Here is a 5,782-nt window from a genome sequence, read left to right as displayed (position 1 = left end):
TTGTCTTTTTTTTTCTTTCTTTTGTCTTGTTGGCTATTTTAATTTCTTCTGTGTATTGCTCATTCATATCCCTTATCTGCTTTTAAAATTTGTTTAATTATATTTCCATATTGATTTATAGGAGTTCTTTACATATCCTGGATACCAACCTTTGGTCAATTTTATATGTTGAAAACGTTTTTTTCTAAGCTAATAAGATATTTGACATTCTGTTTACCTAGAAGCTCTGCCACATTATCTTGTTAAAATTTTAGCTAGAAAGTGTAGGCATTGAGGCGATAAGATTGATGGATACAGTCATTCCAGGTGCACCAGCAGCTTAATCGGAAACTAAAACTCTCGGTCCTCTAGGCTTCTTCCTGAAAAGTTTAAATGACCAAAGCTGGGGCCTGCTGAAATATCTATTTTTAATAAAGGTACAGTAATCAAGACAGTGTGATACTGGCAAATGCATAGACATGCACATCAATGGAAACAAAGAGAGTCCAGAAATTGATCCACGAAGATATAGTCAACTGATCTCTGACAAAGGAGCAAAGACAATTCAACGGAGAAAGGATAATCTTCATAACAAATAGTGCTAGAAAAATTAGACATCTATGTGCAAAATAATAATAATAGTCTTACTCATTTCACAAAAATTAAACTAAAAATGAATCATAGACTTAAACATAAAACTTCTGAAAGAAAACATAGGGGAAAATCTATGTGACTTTGGGTTTAGCAGTATGTTTTTAGGTACAACTGAAGTAAAATTCATTAAAAAATGATTTATTCAACTTTATTGAAATTAAATATTGAAAAACTTCTACTCTGTAAAGGACACCTTTAAAGGAAACAAAAGACAGCCACCTAACTGAAAGAAAATATTGGCAAATCATAGAACTGGTAAAGGATTTTTATCTAAAATATACCAAAAAATGTTAAAGCTCAATGAAAACAAACAACCCAATTAGGAAATGGGTGAAAAATCTGAGCAGATACCTTACCAAAGATGGTATGCAGCTGAAAAGTAAGCATATGAAAAAATTCTCAATAATATCAGTTATCAGGTAATTACTGATCAAAAAATGAGATACTACTATGTGCTTATTGGAATGGCTAACATCCAAAAAACTGAAACTACCAAATGCTGGTGAGGACACGCAACAGAAATGTTCATTCACTGTTGGTGGGAATGCAGAATGGCACAGCCACTTTGGAAGCTACTTTGGCAGTTTCTTACAAAGCTAAACATAGCCTTACCATATGATCCAGCAATTGTACTCCCAGATATTTTTCCAATTGATTTGAAAACATATGTCTGCACAAAAATCTGCACATGAACGTTTATAGCAGCTTGATTCCTAATTACCAAAAACTGGAAGCAACTGGAAGGAAGATGTCCCTCAGCAGGTTAATGGATGAACAAATAGTGGCACATCAATTTAAAATAAATGAGCTATCAAGATATAAAGGAACTTTAAATACATCTTCCTAAGGGAAAGAAATCAATCTGAAAAGTCTACGTATTGTATGATTCCAATTACATGACATTCTGGGAAAAGTCCACGAAACAGTAAAATAATCAGTTGTTGTGTATAAATCATGCTTTTTATTTTCTAGATTTTATGATACTTTGACATCTTGGGGCCTTGATAACCACAAAGATGCAAGGGGATATTGCCTCTCCCCAAATGAGCTAATAATTCCTAGAGATTGCAGGCAACTTGTCTGAAAGCATGCCTTTGATATGTAAACCAAGAAGTCCAGAGTGCTTATCCCCAAATATCTCCTTTAACTAACTCTCACACACTGAGCAGGTGAAAATGGCACTTGATTTCTATGCTGATGAAAAAGACATTATATAAAGTCCAATTGCGGGATGTCCTTACAAACATGAAACCAGTAATCCTCAGAAATGTCAGGATAATAAAAAAACAGGGAAACTCTGAGAAACTCCAGAGCCAAGAGGAACCAAAGGGAATATAGCAACTAAAGGCAGTGTGAATGTCCTGAAATAGATAAGGACATTAGGTAAAAAATAAGGAAATCTGAATAAACTATGAACTTTTAGTTAATAATAACCTATCAATGTTGACTTATTAATTGTAATACTAATATAAAGGAAACTGAGTGCAAGATATATAAGAATTCTCCGTACTATCTTCTCAACTTTTCTATAAATCTAAAACTCTTCTAAAAAATAAAGCTTATTTAAAAAATGAAATGCAGCCAATTTCCACACTAAGGGAAACTCTCAAACACTCAAAATACTTCAATATCAGAGAAGAGTGTTGTAATTTCTGACACAAGTTTTAGAAAATATATCCCAACTGAATTGAAGAATAGAACACATTCTGCTAAATATTTCCAGAATTCAAGGTACTCTTGAAAAGAACTATATACATAAGGGAAAGCTTTAAATACAGAAGGTTTAGAATCCTGAGTATTTTTAAGAAGAGAGAGAGAAACAAAGATTACTAAGAATAATTTATGGAAATAGCTAATTTCTTGAACTATAAGAGAATATTCCTTCCCTCAGAATTTCTCCAGGTCCACATACCACAGGCACACAAAATTTTAGGTTACATAAAATGAGCACCCTAGCTACCTAATGATAGTATTCAGAGTAGACAATAAGGAAAGTGGAGAGAGGAAATGGATGTTTCTAAATTGGGTTAATTTACTTACAAACATAATCTTCAAGATATCTGTGAAATTGTCTTATGGCCAAAGAACCGAACAATTGACTCTGTTAACCACAGCATGTTAAGGAAATGACAGGGCTGCCAGGAATGATGCCTCTGGGTAATCACCTAATTGCTATCATATGTAGGTAGAAAAAAATAGTCATCTAAAGAAAGGATTTAGGTACTCTGGCAGTACACATAGAAAATTGGAACAACACAGAGATGAGCCTGGCGCTTGCACAAGGCCATGAAAATTCTTGAAGCAGCTCATATTTTGGAGAATGAGTCTAGACTGGGTCTAGAGTTTCAGTTTGGGATGACGAAAAAGTTCTAGAGCTGGATGTTGGTGATGGGTTGCATAACAGTGTGAATGAGTTTAATGCCACTGGACCATACACTTAAAAATGGTTAAAATAATAAAAGTTATGATATCTATTTTTCACCCCAATTTTTAAAAAGAAAGAGTTTGGGAAATACCAGAAAGTTCTGATTCCTCCCTAAATGACTCTCCTAACTTAATTTCAGGACAGTGAAATCTTCATTTGTATGATTTATTTCCTTGTGGTAAAGAACCACGCAGCCAGTCCGCTATTTTTTAATTAAATATATTTTATGGGATAATTATAAATTTATATGAAGGTATAGGAAATAATACAGAGAAATCCCATTACAATCCCATAACACATTACCCAATTTCCCCAATAATAACATCTTGTAAAACTGTAGTATAATATAATAGCCAGGATATTGAAATTGATAGTCAAAATATGGGTTATTTCCATCCCACAAGGATCCCATATGTTGCCCTTTTGTAACCAAATCCATTTCCCTCTTGCCCCTACCCTCTCCTTCACTCTTGGCAACCACTAATCTATTCCTTATTTCTATAATTCTGTCATTTCAAGAATGTTATACAAATAGAAACATAGAGTATGGAAATTTGGGGGATTGGCTTTTTTTTCACTCAGCATAATTCTTTAGAGATTCACCCCCATTGTTACATGCATCAATATTTTTGTTCTTTTTCATTGCTGAGTAGTATTCCATGTTATGGAGATATAACACTCTGTTTAACTATTCTTCTGTTGAAGGACATCTGAATTATTTCCACTTTGGGGCTATTATGAATAAAGCTGCTATAAACATCCACACACAGGTATTTGTGTAAGAGAAGTTTTTGATTTTTAATATGAATGTGTAGCAATGTACTTTCCGGGTCACATAGCATTTGGGTGTTTACTTTTATGAGAAACTGTCAAACTGCTCTCCAAAGTGGCTATATCATTCTAAATTCCCAGCAGCAACCCAGTTTCTTGGCATTCTTGTCAGCATTTGGTGTTGTCACTTAAAATATATATATATATATATATTTTTTTTTTTAGACATTCTGGTCAAGATGTGTAGTGATATCATGATTTTGATTGTCATTTCCCTAACGGCTAATGATGTTGAACATCTTTTCATATGTCATCTTTATATTCTTCAATGGAATGTGTCTTATTTTGCCATTTTCTAATTGTTTTTTGTTGTTGTTGTTGTTGTTGAGCTATGAGTTGTTTACATAGTCTAGATACTATTGGGTATGTTGCATATTTTGTTTGTAAATATGTTCTTCACATTATAGCTTGTCTTTTTATCCTAACGGAATATTTCATAGAGCAAAAGTTTTTAATTTTGATAAAGTCAAATTTATCAATATTTCCTTTTCTGGATTATGCTGTCATTATCAAGTCTTAAAAACTCTTTGCCTCACTCTAAAACTTGATAATTTTCTATTTCTTCAAAGTTTTATATTCTAGCAGGCAGCATTTTCTTCCCCACATAAACTGCTCATTTATTAGCACTGGTACTGACACAAAGGTTTCCAGTAACTGTGCTGAGCTGCATGGAGGTGACAGAATGAGGTGACATTCAGGGGCATGAACAGCAGAATCTTCTTCTACTCATTGTTGCCGTAGTCCCACTTGGCCGAGAAGCGCTAGACCAGGCTGACCTTCATGTCCAGCATCCTTTTGGTCAGCTTGACCACCTACTCCTCCTCAAAGCTGTGCAGGATGGGGCGGTACATGTAGGGCTTCTCTCAGATGAGAATGAGAGCAGTGAAGCCCATGAAGAACTTGGCCACGCTCACAACCCTCTTCCACGCGTTGATGCACCTGTTCGTTTCTGCCAAGCTTTCCTTGAACTTAAGGCGGTATGGTTCAACTTTTTCATCAGTAGAGAGGCTGATCCAGGAGGCCTTCTCCTTCTCCTTCAAGGTGTTCTGGCTGGCAGAGAGGGTCTTGACGTGGGCAAAGGGTAGTCACCCCGGTCAACGTCATTCGGGAGAGCGTAGTCTTCACTCTTCCCAACACCTCCATGTGCTCCTACACACACCGAGGTGAAAACTGATCGCCCGCCAATTAGGCTAAATACTCTGGTAGCCAATATTCTGTTGCAGCTGCCCAGCCACTGCCCACTGTGCCCGAGGTGACCACCCTCTACACCCCAGCTGCCTAAGACTGGCGCAGTTAACATTTTGGTTCATGATCAGTTTTGAATTAATTTTGTATATGGTATGAAACTTATATAAAGGTTTACTTTTATGCCTATGGATGTCCAACTCTTCCTCCACCATTTGTGGAAAAGGTTGTCTTTCCTCCACTGAACTGCTTTTTCATCTTTGCCAGAAATCAATTGGGCATATTTATGTGGGTATATTTCTGGTTCTCTGTTCTGTTTCATTAGCTCTATAACCATCTCTTCACCAGTATCACACAGTCTTGATTACTATAGCTATATAATATCTTAAAATTGGGTACAAAGAGTCCTTTCAAAATTATTTTATTCTAGTTCTTTTTCCTTTCCATATAAACGTTAGAGTCCTTCTGTCTGTATCTACAAAAATGCTGTTGGGATTTGAGAGAATGTGTACTAAACTCTTATAATAATTGGAAAGAACTGATGTATTTAATATGCTGTATTTTCTAATCCATGAACAGGATGTTTTCCTTAACTTCTTTCTTCAGCATTTTGCAGTTTTCAGCACACAAGCCTCACACATATTTGATGGATTTACATCTAGTATTTCATTTTTTGAGCAATTTTGTATGGTACTGTATTTTTAATTT

The 5,782-nt window shown here is 35.2% G+C and overlaps 2 pseudogenes; one reads left to right on the top strand and one right to left on the bottom strand.

Moving 5' to 3' along the window:
- Positions 1–2,853: 2,853 nt before the first annotated feature.
- On the top strand, positions 2,854–2,949 carry LOC116282391 (U6 spliceosomal RNA; annotated as a pseudogene).
- A 1,560-nt stretch (positions 2,950–4,509) lies between these two features.
- On the bottom strand, positions 4,510–5,189 carry LOC102530820 (cytochrome c oxidase subunit 4 isoform 1, mitochondrial pseudogene; annotated as a pseudogene).
- Between the last annotated feature and the right edge of the window lie 593 nt (positions 5,190–5,782).

This window comes from Vicugna pacos, chromosome 11 (genome assembly GCF_048564905.1).
Source record: "Vicugna pacos chromosome 11, VicPac4, whole genome shotgun sequence".
Classification (NCBI taxonomy): domain Eukaryota; kingdom Metazoa; phylum Chordata; class Mammalia; order Artiodactyla; family Camelidae; genus Vicugna; species Vicugna pacos.
This window is presented reverse-complemented; position numbering and strand designations above follow the sequence as displayed.